This window comes from Accipiter gentilis, chromosome 10, assembly GCF_929443795.1.
Source record: "Accipiter gentilis chromosome 10, bAccGen1.1, whole genome shotgun sequence".
Classification (NCBI taxonomy): domain Eukaryota; kingdom Metazoa; phylum Chordata; class Aves; order Accipitriformes; family Accipitridae; genus Astur; species Astur gentilis.
Genome location: NC_064889.1, coordinates 12,485,584 through 12,505,410, shown reverse-complemented (window position 1 = coordinate 12,505,410; position 19,827 = coordinate 12,485,584). Strand labels below are relative to the sequence as shown.

Here is a 19,827-nt window from a genome sequence, read left to right as displayed (position 1 = left end):
TCCTCTCCTCTCCTCTCCTCTCCTCTCCTCTCCTCTCCTCTCCTCTCCTCTCCTCTCCTCTCTCCTCTCCTCTCCTCTCCTCTCCTCTCCTCTCCTCTCCTCTCCTTTCCTCTCCTCTCCTCTCCTCTCCTCTCCTCTCCTCTCCTCTACTTTCCTCTCCTCTCCTCTCCTCTCCTCTCCTCTCCTCTCCTCTCCTCTCCTCTCCTCTCCTCTCCTCTCCTTTCCTCTCCTCTCCTCTCCTAGGAGGAGGTACAATGTGTTTTGCAGCTTCCAGGGGGGTCCACAGACCTTTGTAGTCAAACCACCTTGACACAATATACTTAAGCTCAGATTTTACTTTACCCTTTCATCAGTTTTTGTCTCTGTGGTTCGAGTTTCACAGCCTGCCACTGGCTTTTGGGCATTTACCTCCCCGTATGAACTGTCACTGATGGTGTCCCTGGGGCAGTGGGCTGAAGAGCGTAGCATAGCATAGCCCTTTAAAGAAGGGTCTTTAAAGCAAAGCTGAGCCGCCGCCCAGCTGCCTGCAGCACCATGAGGATGCAATCCACTGGAGAAACTCGCCAGTCTAATTCTAGTCCTCCGTGGGACAGCTTCACGTGCAGCCTTAGCTCACAGAAAGAGGCTTAGCACGCCTTATTCTTCCGGAGAGGGCTATCGATGGGGCTGGGGCTATGCTTTCTGCGAGGGGTGGGTGCCCTAACCTTTCCCTCGATGGCTGGCAGTGTCCCGGGAACGGGGGGGTGTGACAGCGAGCGGGGGACACACGGGACACGCTGGTGGCACCAGCTCAGCACAGGAGGGCGAAACCTCTCCTTGCCAGCATGGCTGCCTGGGGGCAGCCAAGAAACACCTACGGTCTCCGTGGCAGTTTGCTATGGGGAGCTCAGCAAATTGTCTCTTTCCTCCCACTTTCCCCCGGTGTAGCACACAGACAGGTCGGAAGCTGCTGGAGAAGGCGAAGCCACAGGCTGTCATGAACGTGGCGCTGAGCACGTGGAGTTTGTTCCTTCATGAGGGAGAAGCTAGAGAAGCATAAACCACTGCTATCATAACGGAATTGGAACCTCCTTCAAGTTATAATACCTCTATTAGTATTGAAAAATTCCCAGGGCAACCAAGGTAGAGAGTTACCATGGGAGAAACCTTCTCTCCCCCCGCCCCCCCCCAAATGCCAGATAATACGCCAAAAGCAAGCCAGGAGCAAAACTTGAGTTTGCTCTTCGTACAGTGACGTCCTGGCTCCCAGGTAAGGCGGCAAAGCATGAAGAAATAATGACCCTTGGTCTAAATGCTTGGTGCTGTCATTGGTGTTTAAACCGAGGACTCTGCCAGTTCCCACATGCCATGGCAGTCAGTAAGGTACAGCAACCCTTCTGCCAAACGTGCAAGGGCTGAAGAACATGATAAAAAACCCCACAGCTGCAGAGCAGGCTGCAAACCAGGTACATCCCCCGAGGCTCCTTAGGGATGGTTTGATCTCAACAACAAAAAAAGTTATATTACATATATAATATATAACATTATATATACATGTATATTATAGCATTATACAAAATATAACTTTATATTTTACATACACATACATATATATGTATATGTAAACGTTATAGATGTATAACATGCACATACACATATCTGTATACAGATGTGTTGTATATGTGTGTATATACATACATATGATGTCTATATATACGTATATGTGTATGTCTATAAAATATATAAGGTGTCTATATACATGTATGTGTATATGTGGGCATATACCTATACGCATACATATACATACAGACAGACACGGAGGGAAGTTGACCTTGTGCAGAGCCCTGGCAGTCTGTAAGCAGGCCACCCAGGCAGTGGCATAAGGCTCTTGTATGCCGGTGCTTGTTCTTTTAGGAGTTCAGTGGTGATGCTTAACCCAGGGGCCTTGCAATGGAAAGTGAGTCCCAGTACCTTGATGCAACACAAACCTGCATTTGCACTAATGACACTTTTCTCCCACGCTCCTGTGAACGCAGACGGTGGCCGCTGTGTTTTCAGCACTGTGCTTGGGTGACACGCTGCAGAGCCCCACGGGGTGGTAGTGACTGTGTTTGCCCTGCCGAATCAAGGGAATACAGTGTACTTCCCACTTTATGGCCTTGACTGTTCGGTGCCCCAGTATGCAGCAGTACCTAGCCGGTCACTCTTCCAGAGGTAGCTGTCACTTTTCTCTGGCGCTTTTAAAATAAAGTAGAAAGGCAGCCTGAGTGTTGTGCAAACACGTGGCAAGGTCTTTCCCTACTCAGCTTTGTGCTGACAATTCATTAAGGAAACTAAATTTCGGTTACGGTGATTGGCCCACAAACTAAACCGTCACTAAAAACCCCACCCCTTCCCCCTTAGACTGTTTTGCTGTATTTCTGAAGAAGATGGTTATTAATGTGCCACTTTTTATTTTTCCAGTAAGTGTGCAAAAATAAATGCTAAGAAAACTGCTAGAAGAATTTTGCTTATTTTTCCCAGTTTGAAGCTGGGTGATAGAGCACATGCCGTGAAGATGTACGTAAGACTGTGAGCCGCGCTCATTAAGACTTAAGCCAGCTTAAGCAGCAGCTCCTGGCAGCAGCCCTTGGCAAGCTTCGGTCCGTGTGGGTCGGCACCATTTTTTCGGACATCTCGGAGACTCTGCTAGAGGCCTTCCTTTGGGCACTGCGCGAGCGCTGCTGGGTGTCAGCTCAGGTTGCTCAGCACGCTTTTCCTACTGTGCTGTATTAGCTTATTTTTAATGCTGTGCTCCTTCCCAGCCATCTTGCTGTTCCATACCCCTGAACTTAAAAAACCCCCACGATACCTGTGCGCTGCAGAAAGGCAGGGTGCTGGAGGGAGCGTGGTGTGCTGCAGCAGCAGTAGGGCTGGTTTGAGGGCCTGCATCGAGTGTGCATGAACCCAAGAGAGGGCAAAAACTCTGCCCAGCTGGAGTCAGAAAGCTGCTAGCCTCCCCCTGCACGCATCTAGCATCATCAGAGCTGCACTGCCCGGGCCGGAGGGGTTTGTCTGAACGGCGCAGGAAAATAACCCCCCCTCCCACCGCAGCAGGGACCCCGGTGCGCGGAGGGGAAGGCACGCCTGTGCCCTGCCCGCACTGCCCGTGCCCGGGCTGGAGCTCACCAGGCACTCGTGCTGCCCGTGTCGGGGGTCCAGCTCGAGCTGCCGCTCTTCTCTTTCCTTGCGTGGGGCTCCCCAGGTGCAGGCTGACTCGGTGCGTGGTGCGGACTGCAAGGGGCAGAGGAGAAACTGAGCCAGAACCCAACCGTGAGCCCGGGGGAGCATCACACCCCTGCAGCGTGCACGAAGGCAGGGACCTCCTTCCCCATTTCAGCTTCATTTTAAATGGGGAAAGCCTGTACGCCCAGGTACTGCACTGCCTTTTCTAGCAAAGGTCTCTCGCGGTCTCTACACTCATAGTATGAAATTGTCAAATGCCCAGCACATTTCCCACCTTTCTGTTACTTTCCCACGGAGTTAACCTGTCGGTGCTGGTCTCTCTACCCACACCCGCACATATATATGTATATAGACACGTTCCACAGATACAGGTATATGTGGGTACATACATGCATATTAATGTTTATACACACATATGTATGTATATAAAAATATATGCATCTAGATATATAACGTGTATACATACGCATATATGCATTTATGTGTATGTATGCAAAAAAAATAGAGAGACTTTGCAGTACTTGCAGCCAGGTAGGAAGCACCTGGAGGGGTGGTGACTAAACTCTGGGTTTAATGTCTAAAACTGCAGATGGAAAAAAGAAGTCATTTTACTGGCAAAAATATTCAGGTGCGTACTTTTGCAGGCACAAACCAAGCACCTACTTGGTGGCCAGGTAGCCAGCGGACTGTGTGTTGCTGTGGAGGGTGCTACTGAATTCATGCTCAGGGAAAGCCGACAGCCACATTTTTTTAACTAGATAGACATCTCGGGGGAGAGGAAGGCAAAGGCAGCTGAAAACAGAGCTGACCCTTGTTAAGGGAGTAAATCCTATCTGGTTTTGCAAGAGGAGTGACATGCATACTTTTGTTAAAGAAACAGCATAACGCACCAAGAGCAACCACTGAAAACATGCCAGCCTGCTCAGGCAATGTGGGGCAATTTTAGGAGATGAAAGACAAGAGATGAAACAGAGCTACGCCCTTGTGCTTTGTATACGGTGTGGTGAGAGGCTGGCCACCACGGTCCTGTGCTCTGCAGGCTGGCTGGCAGCCTGCTGCTTCCCCGGGCACTGGGCAGGTTCCGCTGCAGTCCCAGCATCCCCAACTCAGGAGCGAAGCATGCCGGAGATGTTGCCTTGATTTGCAGACGAGATGGTCTCTTGCTCACCAAAGAGCGCTGCGTGCCCTTGACCAGCTCAACTTGCATTTCCATCAGCAGGCAGCAGTCCCGGCCTGCTCCTAACAGAGCGCCTAAGGCGCAGGACTCCAGCCTTACCCACTGATCTGAGTTTGCGGAGTAGCAGCAATATAAACAGGCGAAAAAGGACACCAGCAACAACCTCAGCCTGCACTTGACTCCGGCTGCTTTGGTAGTTTCTCCTGAATGACGACGAGATGAGGGCTCCGCTCCGCCTGCAGCAGACCCCTCACTGACTCCCAGGAGCATCAGCACTAGCAGGGCTCCAAGGGTTCAGCCCTTTACCAGCTTCGCCCCGGGGGGCATCTGGGGCTCCACCTCTAACCACCGCAGCAGGAGCTGGTGTTACAGACAGGGCCTCTTTCACTATGACCTTCACCTCCCGTTCTTTGAGGCTATACCCAAGGAATTTAGATTTAAATTAATCCTTTGGCACCATCAGGTTCAGGACTTCCACCCTGAAGACTAATGAGCTGCATTAAGATTAAATCCCATCAAGGAGAATACCAATGTCTTTGCTCCTCAGTGCTCGTTCAGATCCTTCCGAAATCGCTGTTGCAGTGCCGTGGGTCACACCGTTCAGGCTGAAGGAGCTCATTGCCGCTGAGCAGCCCGATGGAGCTGGACCCACGCTGGGCAAGAGGGAGGGCTAGATGGCCTCAGGAGGCATCGTCCAACCTAAGTTTCCCTGTGCTTCTGATACCGAAAGCCATCTCATGGAAATAACAACAAACTGAAAAGAAAACTACCCACAACAGATGGAGATTCTGTCTTCTGTTGTCGGGTTTGTGTATCCCATGGTCACAAACAGCACTTTCTTCTGTACCTGTCTTATCAGGAATAAAAGCGACAGAGAAGATGGACAAGAAAAGAGTCATTTTCTCGTAAAGTCTTTGGCATAAATGAAGAACTGTGACTTGCAGGGCTTTTACTTGGACTCTCGTCTCTCTGGCTGAAGTCCACAGGAGCTGTAAGCCCGGCCACACTCGCCACAGACCACTCGGCCAGAAGCACCCAAAATTCATGGCCACTTTTGAAATAGCAGCTGGCATGAAAGCAGCTTTAAAAAGAAATGAAGGCGCAAACCTACACGATGCTCGGGCATCACACAGCTGAACCAAAACCCTCCACCCGCCTCTTGAACTTTGGGAAGACTGTCTCGGGATTTGGGCGCAGATTTGTGCCTGAACTTTGTGCCTCTCAGCCATCTCAAACATGCAGTTTAAACTCTTCAGTAATCTCCGATCTTTCAGGGTTAATGATCAGACGCAACTTTGAAGCCGCTGAACTTGTGAACCAGGATGTGTTGGGAAAGGTCGAGGCATGTAAAGATTAGCACTTTCTCAGGAGGAGAGTGTTAGCTGAAGCGACGGGGAGGGTTTGCCATTTGGCAGGGATTTTGCTAACCGGGGGGTGATGCCGTGGCCCTGGGCATCCGTGGCAGCCCCTGTGCTTCAAGGAGCTCAAGCGGCTTTTCCCCCTTTGGTCTCTTCATGCTGATACAACGCTGTGCAATCAGCAGTCAGCATAAATCCATGGCTGCTGCGTTGTGCTATATAGGGTTGGGTTGGTATTTTTTTTTCAGTTTGTTTCAGTTTGGATGAGATCAAACCAAATCATTTATTACAATTCTTCTGCAAAACTCCGCTCTCGTCACCCTGCAGCTACTCCCCCAAACCAACCTAACCCCTCACCTTGTGAACCATTCGGACACAGGCGGCGGGTACCCTGCCTCGGCCGGCCCAGAACTCAAGCCTGGGAGGAGGCAAGCAAGGGGCAGCAGCTCTGCAAGCCCCGCTGGGGGCTGCGTGGCCGTGCCCGTACCCACCCCACCAGGCTGCTCCAGCCTAATGCCGCTCCGCACCAGCCTGCTGCCACGGCGTGCGGGTCCCGGTCCAAGCCGGGACAACCCCTGCTTTACCTCGGGTTCTTTTGCCCCTCGCTGCTCCCAGGCACAGCAAATATTTCCCAAACGACTTCAATTTTACAAGCTATTAGGACCTTATCTGGTAGGAAAACAGAAGCAGAGCAACTCTAATGGGAGGCACGACGTGTTTGTGTGAAAACCCGTTTCTGAAAGAGAGAAATTTGAAAACTGTGTACTTCTCCAGAAGGGGTTTTTTTTTTTCCTTCCCATTTCTCCACGACATATTTGAAAGCTGAAATCACATAAGATTTTGAAGTATGAACCTTTCCAAAGCCATACTCGACCTGGCACCGTGCCCAGCCTGTCATCTTCGAGTGTCATCTTCGGCAAGGGCACGTATTCCTCCGGCCCGCCCGCGGCTGCGTTCCTCCCCCAGCTCGGAGGCTGTGGGAAGGCAAGAGCTTCTCCCCCCCGTGGAAGAGAAGGGAAAGCCGCAGCCCTCCGGCCGGCGGCAGCCGCCTCTCCCTCCGCTCCGGCAGAGGTTGTGCCGGCCGACAGTGACACCCCCCGGGCGAGAGCGAAACGGCCGCCCCGGCAGCCCCGCTCCCACCCGGCGCTCCCCCGGCCGGGGCTGCGGGGAGGGGGCGGGGGGGGTGCACGGACACACCCGCAGCCTGCGCGGCCCTCACTAGCCCCACCTGGCATTTATTTAAGTATTTAAGCATTACCGTTTGTAAATAGAGGGAGAACTGTGTGCCTGTACATGCGTGTGTAAATGGAATACATAGGGGCGTTGTGTGCAGCACGTGCACGTGGGTACGTGGGGATATACACGCAGATACGGATGTACATATTCATAGGTGTGCATATGCGTGCATATGCATATAATTTACGTATGTCTGTGTGTACACACACACACACGTATATAGTTCTGCGTGCATATGCATGCATATGTATAGAATCTGTATATATATATATATATATATACACACACACACGTTTACGCATATATACACACACACATATGCGTAAACGTGTGTGTGTGTGTCTCTATAAACCCCGCGCGTACGTCCATAGGTGATTGCTTGTGCATACAGCTCGCGCTGCGCCGTGTTTCGCCGCTCCGGGACAGGCGGGCCGTGGAAGCCGGCTGCCGCCCTCCTGCAGCAGACGCACCCCTGCAACCGCCCCAGCCGCCGCGGGGGGGCGGCTGCGCTCGGCCAAGGCAGGGAGCCGGGGAACGACGGAGGGACGGAGGGACGCGGGGAGGGAGGCCGGGAGGGAGAGGAGGGGGAGGCCGGGAGGGAGAGAGAGGGGCGGGCGGCGGGCGCAGCGCCGGGGAGCCCGGTCCCGCGGAGGCCGGTTCCCACCCAGGCCCAGGCAGCTCCGCCGAGAGCGGAGGCGTTTAAAGCCCCGTGATGCCATCACTCGGCTGCTGCCTCGGCTGGCTCTCCAATACCAGACAAAATCCTCATTTAGCTGTTCTCCGGTGTCGCCGAGACGCGAGCTGACATAGGTGGCAGGTGGGAATGGAAATACGAGCCTCCATGATTAGCAGAGCGCTCGTTTAGAAACACTAATCCTGCCAGGGCAGCCTCGGTTCGCTCCTGCCCGGCGCGGTGTGCGTATCCACGCACCCCGTCGAGAGGCTCGGCCGCCTCAGACGCTGCAAACCCCGGCTCGGGCAAGAGGGCGAAGCCCGGCTTTGCCGAGACCAGCACCCCAGAAAGCTCCTGCTGCGGCTTGCAAACCCGGGCGGGCTCCATCCCGCAGGACAAAGCAAAAATGCCGGCCCTGTCCTGCCTGCAGGGACGGTGCCAAAGGCACCCAGGCAAAGCACTAAAGGCCCTTGGAAAACTAACTCCCTGCAAGCACGTAAGAAGATCTTGGAACCTCCAAAAAGGAAACAGTGCAAAACTAAGAATTCGGGAGGCGGCGGGACCACCCCCGTCTCTGCCCGTGCCATACCTGGGCGGGAGTCAAGCTGGACGTTCAGCTGGAGGCCTCCTGCTACAGCACGTGAAGGCTTTAAAGTTCAGCTTCCCTTCACCTGTCACAATAAAACACATACTTTTAAGTCCAAAGTGCAGCAGAACATCAACGCTAGCCATTAGCAGTTGCATTTCCTACAACCAGCCTCCAACAATATTAGGTTTCTGCCATTACCTCTCGTCTGGAAAGTCCGAAGACTCCCCTGTGAAGAAGTGTCTCATTTATTTTAGAAGCAGAAGATCCCCGTACCCAACATCAAACACTTATGTCCCACAGCCAGCCTTCAGAAAATTTCAGATCATCTGCACAATATTGAACTTCTACAGAGTAAGGGGAGGGGAAAATCTTTTCCTTACATTTTGCTTTTGGCATTGCCAAAGCCCTTTCACGTCCTGATTTTCAGTCACTTGATTACTGCTGCAAGATGCACCATATGATCCTACCTTATGACACAGCATATGAAGGCAGGGAGCTGTGGCTCTGCGTTCCCGCAGTGCTGATGGCCCCGCGCTGGCCCTTGACACAGATGCTCCGCCGTTGCGGTGGCGGTGGCATTGAGTTGGGTAACCCTGCCCCTGCAGCATGCTGTGGGCATAGGCAGAGGACGGCCGGAACTTGGGGCTGCAATTCATTACGGCATCTTGTGGAAGCAAGCCCTAATTTCTTGTGCACGTTACCTGGGCTTTCCTCTCCCCAGCACCGACCTGCTGCCCAGCCGCCCGCAGAGCCCCCGCCAGTGGCTCACCCAGGAGGGCTGCCGGTGTTGGAAGGGGCTTGGCTCACTTACAGCCAAAAATGTGTGGTAAGCTCTAGTGAAAGAAATCTGCAGTGCTCCCCGATATTTTGCACATGCCATCCTCCACGCCAGCTGCACCCAAGGTTTGTCGTGGGGACTGGTGCTGATAAGCCATGCGGTGCCTCCGGCTCGCGTCCTCCACCCAGGACTTGCAATAATTATTAAACTTACTACTTTAACCAGCAGCTTTGCCCCTGGGAAATACCCAGGGCCTCCCAGACTGCCTGCCTGCCAGCCCCACTCATTCATCCGCACCACTGTCCCATCGTGGAGACAAGGGCTGGACAGAAGAAGCTATTGGGACGCAAGGAGCTATTGGGATGGAAGGAGCTATCGGGGTGAAACATAGGCACTGGCAGTGGGGAGATAGTGGGTGCCCTGCTCGCCTTGCCCCAGCGGGACAGGGTGACCCCAAGGGGTGCTGCTCACCCGACGGGACAGGGAGCGGAGAGGCTGGGATGGGCGTTGCAGTCAGCTCCGGCTGCGCCTCTGCTCAGCGGGGCTTTGGCGGCAGCCCGGACCCTCTGCCTAGGCTCTCTGTCATCGTCAGCTGTATTACTGCACCCATTTGCATATGGAAAGGCCATGTCAGCCCTCAGCAAAAAGCCTTGTCGTGGCCAGTAGCAAAGGCAGCGAGTACCCTGGCCGCAACGGTCACCAACTGCTTTCACAGGCCAAGGCAAAGAGTCTGCAATGAAAAGAAATAAATCCCAAAGCAGCGAACGGAAGCATCTCTGAGCAACAACCGTGTGCCCCGCGGGAGCGCTCAGCAGACCGGACACGCTGGAGACGTGCAGAGCCGTGCTGGTTTCGCTCTGATCAGATGAGGATGAGGTCGGTTTTTGCAATTTGTGATAACAGCAATTCTGAAGCACGATGAAAATGTGCGGTAAACCCCAGGCGAACTGGAGCAGCCTGCGCACACAAACCATGCGACGTGGGTTTTTAGCGGAGTCAGGCTAAGGGCTTTAACTCCGCCGTGCCTGTCCCCTGCGCTCCTGCGGCGCAAGGCAAGCCCCGCCGCCTGCGCTCGGCCGTCGGCCACCTCCCGTGGCTGCCTTGCTTCCTCTGGGGCCTTCGGCCGTGCCGCCTCGGAGGGGACCTGCCGTGCGGGTGGCCGCGGGGCCACGGCTGCGGTTCGGCACTGGGCAAACCCCACAGGCAGGCCAGCGGGGGCAACGAGCCCCGCAGGAGCGTGGGGCTGAGCGCCGCAAAGCGAAGGGCACGCTCGCTAGCTGGGCAAGAACCTCGCTGGTGGCTGCCCCAAGGCTTGCAGCGGGTGAGCAAAACAGTAGACAAAAATCAATTTGCTTTGATGGAGTGTCCTTACTGCCCGTGAACTGGTTTGTACTAATAAAATCATTACAGCAGGGTAGCGAACTGCTCGTTTGTTTGCTTTGCTCACAAGAACCCGACATTGAAGTATCCTTCGCACCTACTTGCTTCGCTCCTAAAATACACGTTGTACCTGGAGTAATCGAGGACATCCACGCTGGCACAGGGAGCGGCTGTGTGTCCTGCCCTCGCTCTGGCTGCCGAGGGACTCATCTGAAAGAAAACTAAGATTCCAGTACTTTGAAAGAGTAAACAGGACAAGGCTAGAGGCAAGTCGCCATGACCCAGGCACATGCTGATTAATTTGGTTCCCCTCCCTCAAATAGTTTATTTCTGCTAATCAAGAAAGGTTTGCAGAAAACAGGTCTGGTCACAGTAACTTGCTGTGGTGCTGATACAGGATGCTTACATGGGGTACACCTCTTGCTTGGTATTGCGTTTCGACTGAGAGACGGAGTAATGCAAAAGGTAATACAGCACATAGCAACTGTGGCAAAACCTGGCCAACTCATAGGTCTGAAAACCAGTTCTAAGTTGTGAACCAGCATCAAGCAGACACTTCATCAGAGAAGAATTTTTTTCTTGCCTCTTCAAAATTTCATTTTTAATCAATGACCTGGATGAGACCACCATAATTAACACAGAATCCAGGTCCTGACTCCAGAGCCGGGCACACTGGACATGCAGTAAAAGTTTTGCTACCGACAAATATACAAATCACAGCTAAAGCTAAGACAGATTCAGGGATGGGACGTGGCAGTTGGACCAGCCCCTCATGGAACTAACAGGGCTCAGCCAGTTTATGAGCAAAGACCTCTGAGTAGGAACATCCCCAGTGGAGCCCAGTATGAGTGCTGCCAGGATGGTGCGTCCCATTCTGGTGTCCACAACCCCTCCCCAGCAGCACAGGAGCTTCTCCACTGCTGAGGGTGAGACATACAGCATGGACAAAGCCACCTACAACCCCCCAGGTCTGCTCCGGATCACCAGCCCCTGTACGACATCCCTGCCTGCCAGTGAGCCCACACGGCTGTGAGCACACGGGGAATCCTTGTGCTGTGGAGGCATCATCACAAATAACACTCAGCTGCTTCAAATGGACAACTACAGGTGGCATCGGCAGAAACAGACCCCATAGAAGAGCCACAGAGTCTGTAAAAGTCTTTTATGGCAAGACCAGCTAAGACCAGTCAGGCACACAGACGCTGAAGTGAATTTTAAAGGAAATACTAGGTTTGGGGGATCTTTTTTTACAATTGCATGTACTTTTCAAAGTCCATGGTGAGATTATTAGAGGTTCCTCTCGCAAGTGAGAAGCCACAAACCATGCAGAGCAAACGGTACCTTGAAACCATCACCGGACCCATGAGAAAGCCTCTCCCCTGAATGGTATCCCCAGGCCCACAACAATCACACCAAAAACACCCTTTGGTGGGACACGGTTAAACCATACTGGCCTAAGCAGCTTGATGCCTGAGATGTGGGCTGCTGTAGCCTACTGCTCTCATGCAGTATTTTTTTCTAGTTATTAGCTAAATCAACTTTAAGACTTTACTCCTCAAAATAGCTTCAGTTATCCCAGAGGAACAAGGAGGCAAGAAAGCTCAGTCGCTACCAAAGCAAGACACTGGCAGCTCTGGGCGTCCTTTCCTTCTCTTTGTGACAAATAAGGGTGATCAAAGCTGGCCAAGAAACTTGTGCTATTCCCCAGTCCCAAGCCTCAGAAATAAACGCTCTTGGACTTCTTTTTTGTTTAGTTGTTATCTCCTTGAGGAGTCTCTAGGACACTTGGGAGGCTTCAGATAAGATTATGGCAAATTACGAAGGGAAGAAAGAGTTCATCTCTCGGTATCTTTTTGGACAAACAATCTGAGGCAAACAAGGTTTAGCAACCTCTCTGGGCTTGCAGGGTTTAGGATCCCAATAACTCATCCTGATGCTGTAAACTCGAAACGCAGCCCAGCCAGTTTTCCAGCATGGCAGTCTCTTATCTGCTCCCCCCCCCCCCCCCCCTTTGCTCCTGCTGGCCAAACCCACCAGCCAACGTTTTTATTGCAATCTGCCCGTGAAACACTGGAGGGATGATGTGGTTTCTTCACCTTTTGTCCCGCTCTTTGGAGCTGTGAGTAGCCGTCGGCTGCCTTGCATCCTGGCTGGGTTAGTGCCAAGTATACCCGGTGGGGACTTTGTGTCCCCAACACAACCGACACAGACCCTGCATGTCTCCTCTGTGACCCTCATGCTTTGCAAAACCCCGATACAGATGCTCACCAAGCAGACTGGTGAATGGGCCCAGTTTTCTGCCCGAGAGGAAAGACCTCCTACGGAGGAGCTGCTATTCCCGGCATCCTCCTTTAGTTGCATTACGGCCACTACAGCCCACGCCACACACCTGGCGCCACTGAGGAGAAAAAGGAAAAGAAGGTAAAATTCCTGTGCCCACACAACAAGATCTTTTTATAGCCAAGGGGATGAGGTTTTTCACTCTCTTCCTGTTCTCCACTTTGGGAGTAAACAGGAAAACCAACCTGGCCTGGTAGCTAATTTGGGAGCACACAGCGTCTCTCCGCGTGCCTCCTCGTGATGCTTCCCACCCTCTCCTGCCATGCCAGGGGCGGCGGGACAGCACTGGGGCCAACACCCCGTGTCCCCAAAGTGTCCCTGGGAGGAGCCGACAGCTCTCGGCTGCTCCTGAATGTGGACGGAGACCCCACTGGGACAGTCACCAGTTACACCCAGAGCCAGCGTGGGGTGTGTGGGGCTGGTCAGCCTCTGTGCTAACGGCGGGCAAAGCGAAGGGCGAGAGCGTGAGCACTGCACCGCAGCCACTCGCAGGGTGGACATTTTCACCTTGCTTTGCCACTGGGAATGTTTTCTCGCGCCCTTACCTAGGGCAGTGCACCCTGCCACAGTGCTGGGGGGGACCCTGGGGGGGGCTGGGGAGGTCAGGCTGGGGGAGCGTGAGGACACAGGCTTAGTTCAACATACGCAGCTCCCTCGTCTCCTTGGCACGTTCAAAGCATCTCTGCAGCTCCCGCCACAGACGGGCTGGGATCCAGCACCTCTGAGCGAGCTGCAGATGGCCTTGCATTTCCCTGCACGTGGCTGAACGGGTTTGTGCACACCGGCATCCACGTAGCCAGAACTCATCCTGTACGTGTGGACCTTCACCTGTGTTCATGTTTGTGTCACCACATAATGACTTCCTGCAAAGAGGAACCCAGGATCTCCAGGGAACCCGAGTGCGGCACCGCCATATGTCATCCTTCATTGACTCGCTTGGCCACGTGGCTGGGTGATGAGCTAGCCAACACCTGCCCCACACATACACACATGGGTGTCGCCACCAGCTCTGAAACTCCTCCCCTTGAATCCATCCACATGGTACCGAAGGAACACCCCATCCATACCAGCGTTCCCACCTCCCGCCTCACCCAGCCCTTCCCTGGCCACATTTACCCCCATGCCGCTGCCTGTGCCTCGGTACCCACCCCGCCAGGGGGGTGAGATGGATGCACGGCCCCAGGGGGGCAACCGCCGTCCCTGAGCAATTGTTCTTACAGCAAAGTGTCGCCTCCTCGATGATGCTGCCCAAGAGAGAACACGTCTTTGCCTTTTGCAAGGGAGAGACATCGGCAACTGCAAGAGAGAAAAAAAATAAGCAGTAGTGCCGGCAACAAGTGGAACACAAACTGTGGCGAGCCTTCAGGCCCTAAGAGATGTAGCAAGTCTCTGGCCCGCTCAGCGAAACAGGCTAGTGTAAAAGCAGGGAGCCCAGCAGAAGGAGCCTTGGTAGCAACATGATGACTTTAGTCATAGTCACAAGGCTAAAACAGCCAGGAGGGGGAAGTTTTGTCAAATACCAAATAGGAAAGTTGTGCAACTGCTGCCCAGATTCTTCAAACAGGGCCTGATTTCCCCCTCCAAAATTAGGATGACTTCCCCTTCCATCAGTTTCTAGCTGCATCTGTGGCACAGAGCGAACCAGGGGGTAGCGGTCCCCATCCGTGGGAAGGCTGTGGAAGGAGAATGCCCACCCCACCACAGCTCAGCAGCCTCCGGGGAGTCCCACATGCTTGAGGGGGTGGAAGAGCATCTCAGAAACCATCACCTGCAAGGCTAATCACAGCAGACAGCTTTGAAGCTCCTTCGCTGAGACATCACACACTGGTAACCAAAGGGCTGAAGCCGGGGGATGCCTCCTGCGGGCACTCTGCCGCAACACCTCCTCGCGTGAGCCAGGGCAAGGTGCTTTGCCGGACCCTCTCCCAGGCCTGTCCTTTCGGGCCACCTGGGACAGCAGCAGAAAAGCTTCGAGAGGCTTTGTCAACAAGACGACAGTAAGGGTTTAGGCTCAGTTATTTTTGATCCCCTTCCAAAACGGACAGCGAGAGCAAGGCAAACAGAACTCAGACGCGGGCGCAAGAGCTCACTGCGTACAAACGGGTGTTTGCCCAGCGCAAGGACATCTGTGACAGCAGCACCGGTACCCCCAAGCAGCGGGAAACAGGCTCGATGCTGGAATTAAAAAGCCGCCTCAGTTAGTGTTGCTCATTCCCAGGCACTGTTCGTGTGCGTGAATCACCGGCCTTCCCTTTGAATCATTAATCACTGCAAAATCAATACAGGCCACATACGTTTTTTGTGTATCAGCCATTAGTCTGACCTTGTGTCTATCTCTGCAGAGGGTACAAAATGAAAGCATTTCAGATCAAAGCAATCAGCGCTAAATTTACCCAGCACTAGCACCCGGTGGAGCCTGCTGATTTACAGCCGCTGAGCTCATACGGAGGTTGTTTTGGTTCCCAAGAGCCCTGGGCAGTTACAAAGCCCTCGTTGTCCTCTAGGGACACGAGCAGGCAGGAGGGGGCTGCTCCAAAAGGATGTTCTTTGGGATTTGTTTCTTTCCTTAAAAACAGGGACTGCTTTCTTGCCCAGGAGCAAGTGTCTACGCCGCACTCAGGGGTGAGCAGATGCATCTCCTTCCCCAGGCACTCACCCGTGGAGTGCTCCCACCCTCGGCGCTCCGCTGCAGCAGAACAAACACCTTGCACAGCAAAACCTGCCGGAGACACACCATCACCGGTAAGGGAGGCCAGGACTGAAGGCATTCACCAGGGATGGGGCAAGGTAAACTCAGCCCTCCGCGGCCCTTGGAAGCCCCCTCCAGCCAATGCCCCAGCCACCAGAGCCAGACTGCCTACATTTTTTCTGAATGCATTTGTTTCTTTTGCGACTAAGATGCCGAGAGCCAGGCAGTGCTGCCAAGCAGTTACCATCACTATTGGTCACTTCTGCATCCCACTTCCCGGGTCAGGCCTGCTCTAATTTTGTTAGAGACAGGCGAAGGGCCAGCAAACCGGGAAACCACGGCGCTCAGAGATGCCCCTGGGGCACAGGGACAGGTCAGCCAGGTCCAGAAAACCCAACTCCTTCCAAATGCCCATGAGCCAGACACAGGTATGCTGCTCTCCTGCACGGACTGCTGATGGCTGCACACCACCCCCCTCATTAGCCCGTCACAGTGCTTGTAACGATCTCTGGCTAATGCTACTGCAGAGGCCACAGAAATATTTGCCTAAGGAAAGAGGATGGCTTGCTTTTCAGAATAAAAAAAAATGGTCTTTGCACTACGTGGGGAGATGGGAAGGTGGGTTAGGACACTGCAAAGTGCAGCCCATGCTCCATGTAGCAGGAGACACACAACTCGGACCTAAACAGTTTCAAGACTTCTCAAAACCTGCAGTCAGAAATAGCCCTGCTTACTAGAGACAGCTCTTTATTGTGGAGTGCTCTGGTTTTAATTTAAAATCATCCCCTTTTCACGCTTCCCCAGTTTTGAGCCTCGGGACCGTAGCAGGTCTGTCTCGGGAATGCCGTGGTCCTGGCGAAGGTGCAGGGGCCAGCTGGGCCTCGCAGGCTGGATTTCATCCACTTCTCACTGCAAGTCCATCATTCAGCCGTCCTCCCCGAAACATCAAAGTCTACCTTCCTACCACAGCGAAAACGCCAATTCAGCCCATGGAAGGCACCCAGCAGACGCCCTCCCTTCGTGCCCTCCCTGTTAGGTGGGGTGGCTTTTCACTGTGCCCCTCTGTCCCGGCTCCCCCGCTCCCCGCCTGACACCAGTGCGCGTTTTTACTGGAAACACCTCCGCGCTCGGTCCTCTCTCGGCACCGAAATAGCTGTGGCCAGGCTGCGGCTGGGTGTGCTGCTCTTGCAGGCAGCGCTTTCATAACTCGGTTTGTACTGCCTGCCTCCCTCCAGTGTGACATCCACCCCTTTCTGTTCCTCCTCGCAGTTACTTATCTCCAGGGCAGCTCCAGCAGAGTTTTTCACCCTGTGTCAAGCTGGCACACGGGGTGACACACGCAGGCGCAGCCCCTTTGGCGTCGCCCGGAGCGTCTCCCCTTCCATCGTCCATTCCCAGGCCAGGGGTGCAGGTTGGGTCTAGCCACCCAAGACCCTGCAACCCTGCAGCTCCCTCCCCGGAGAGGCAGAGCCAGGAGACCAGCAGGCTTTAGCCAGGAAGGTACGAGGCTTACACGCCTCCCTCCCGAAAGACCACGAAGTTTCTGAATGGTCCTGGGGCTCAGCCTCCGCGGACCGGCCGGCTCCCCACGCGCCAACAGCCCTCAGGACAGAGCGCTCTGCAGCAGCTTGTTGATGCCATCGGCCTCCTGAAATATTATGGGGCCTTTTAGTTTCGAAGGAAACCACAAGCGCCTTTCTGCTTTAACCTCTCTTCTCACTCACTCAGCTGCAGTTGCAGACACAGCCCTTGCCCTCCCGTGCTCCCTGGTCCCCACGCCGAGCCTGGGCACACAGGGACCGCCCGAGGGACCCACCAGTGCGGGTGGCACGGCACGGCACTGCAGGACACCGACACTGCACACACTAGCTCAGCAGTGCCGGAGGTGAGGAACCGAGTAACTGGGGGGCGATGCCAGGCCAGTCGTCCCGCATGTGGCTGCAGAGGACGCCCGGCCTTGGTTCTTCCAAGAAACGTGACTGCCCCGCAGAAGTGCAGCTAGGGGCATCCCACGGTGATGGGATTTTGGAAAGTATGGCCATGACCTGCTGCATTTTCCATCTCTGCGTAGCTGCTCCCGGCACTGAACAGACAGGCACATGCACACTCTGCTGATCTTAGCCTGCCGGTCCCAGAGTAATGCCTCCGTATGTGCAAGTCAGGTTTGCTGCATTTATGCAAATCGTGGGCAGCAACCTCCTTATTCAAATTTGGTAGTCAACGGTACACACCTCTCTGGCTTGGAAAACAAACAACCCTACCCCATTGCTCTGCCTTGGTCCCTATTCAGGGTGAATGCTTCTCATACCAAAGCCTTCAGCAGCCTGAATGCTCATTTCCCAACAGCCCCCGTGTCAGCACTGTGATGGGTTTCTGGGGTTTTTTGGTGCTTGACAGGCATCATCGCACAGAAGTAAACATACCAAGCTGCACTAGCAAAATTCCCCAAAGATTATACGGGAGATTTTATTCAAGGGTGATTCTGGTTTAACCTTGCAGCTGGGCTTACTCTAAACCTTTGGACTAGAGCGCGCATCAAATAACTCCACCTGCCTAGCTGATTACATTGGGGTATTGTTATAAAAAAAAATAAATTACTTTTGAAATTTATAATCAAACATGCAAGTTTAATGTTAAGGGATGGCACAGGGCCAGCGCTGGGCAGCCACGCGGGGAGGACAAGCTCCCCCTGACCATGCCAGCGCAGGTCACCCTGGCGCAAGCAGCCCCTGCCCACCTCTGCCGGCACACGGGTGCGCTCGTGCTGGAGGGAGGACGCCCACGTGGCTGAACACACCAGCACTGATCGCTCTGCCCGTGCCGACGCTCTCCCCACCAACGCTCTGCCCGCTCTGATCAAAGCTCTCCATCATGGCTGCAGCAGGCACACATGCAGCCCATCGCGCTGGAGCAGGTCTCCTGCCCTGTCCCAGCAGCAAGCACAGTGCCTAGAGCAATGCTAACCAAAAGCGGCAAGAGGGCTTTTTTTTTTTTTTCTTTCCCCTCCCTTATGCTGCTTTTTGCTCTTTTCCTCTGCCTTTTAAAATTCCAGATGAGAAAAGTAAATATTGGAAGGTTATCCTTTGTATCTCATGATCAGATCACAAGTTAGCATGTGACTTGGGAGGGAAAAACAAGTCCTTCCAGCAGATGTCAACGCAGCAAGCGAGCTCTGCTGACTGCTGTACCTTGAAGTCTGCTGCCAAAGTCAATTCTCGGTGCATCCTTGAGGTAAGGAACCTCATGATTCATCAGGATCTTATTCTAATTAAAGAAAACTCAGATGACTTTCATTTTGGCTTTGCCTGTTTAGCAATCTGAATGTGATGTGTATGTAAGGATAAATAGCAGCCCTCGGCCGCTGTTTTGTAAACAGGCTCCAGCTCAGGAAGGGCAAGGGCAGGTTTGGAACCACCCTGTAAGTTGTGTGTGCCTTTGAGGGACTGAGAAAAAACCTCCCACTGAGCAAAGGGACCGATCAAACAGGAGCCCAGGTAGCCACCCTGCTGGCCAGTAGCCTGCAAAATGGCCTATAATGTACTCTGAAGGCCGGGGCAGGCATCGGTGAGCGGGACCACGCTGCCCCGGGGCAGTGGGGAAGCATCTTTCCATAGGGGAGGGTTTCCAGTGGTAACTAAGCCTGCTGCCTTCCCTCTTAAAGCACATCAGGGTTTGCCCATTCCCAGAGGCTGGTGCACGGGTGCTGCCCATGCTCCGGCACACGCAGGTGCCGGGAGGCCTTTCCCCACCGGAGCACCGGGGCTTGCCCACGGCCCCGGCGCGGCTCGATAAGCCGGTGATACCGCATCTCGCTCCAGCGGCCCCGCCGCGGCTCCTGTCACATGATGGGTCAGCAGTTCGTGGGAAGTTGCAGGCTGAAAACTTAAAAAAAAAAAAAAAAAAAGTTACTTTAGCCAGCTCCTTCCCCACAGGAAATAAAAATTGGAGCTGAGCTTTAGCAATTTGGGTTTGACCAGACTTATCTCGCCTGGGGCCCGGGGTGGGCTTGTGTCGCCTCGCTCCTGACCGAGCTCCCAGCCACGAAACCTGGCCGGGAAAGGACTCGGAGAAGGGCGGGGGCAAAGGGGGTTGCTGTAGCTCTACTCGAGCCCCACACCGGGACAACTCTGCACGGAGAAGAAAGTCTCCCCCAGACCTTCCCGTCCCCACGAGGCCGATGGGAAAACCAGCACAGCAAACATTCCCACAGCCACCATCCCTGTGCCCCGGCTCGGCCGGCAAAGCTGATCCCGGTGCATGGTACACAGCGCAGCACCGAGAGGCTTTTGCCCTTCCTTTGCCCAGGCTCTGCGGACAATCGGGCAGCTATTTTTAAAGTGGCTTTTTCTTTTCCCCGGCAGAGGCATTTGAATGGCTTTCCCCTCACACATGGAAGTGCAGGG

At 54.0% G+C, this 19,827-nt stretch overlaps 1 long non-coding RNA gene across 4 annotated transcripts in view; it reads right to left on the bottom strand.

Annotated features, from left to right (window-relative positions):
- LOC126044123 (uncharacterized) overlaps positions 1–19,346 on the bottom strand; it is a 30,231-nt gene extending 10,885 nt beyond the window's left edge. For 3 of the 4 annotated variants that reach the window (XR_007507576.1, XR_007507575.1, XR_007507578.1), the window contains exons 1-6: positions 14,504–19,346; positions 13,954–14,031; positions 12,664–12,793; positions 8,238–10,605; positions 3,148–3,252; positions 1,968–2,216 (exon numbers count right to left, since the gene is read on the bottom strand). This is a non-coding gene — a long non-coding RNA (uncharacterized LOC126044123). Of the gene's footprint in view, positions 1–1,967; positions 2,217–3,147; positions 3,253–8,237; positions 10,617–12,663; positions 12,794–13,953; positions 14,032–14,503 lie in introns of all 4 variants that reach the window. The other variant, XR_007507577.1, reaches the window with a different exon arrangement.
- Between the last annotated feature and the right edge of the window lie 481 nt (positions 19,347–19,827).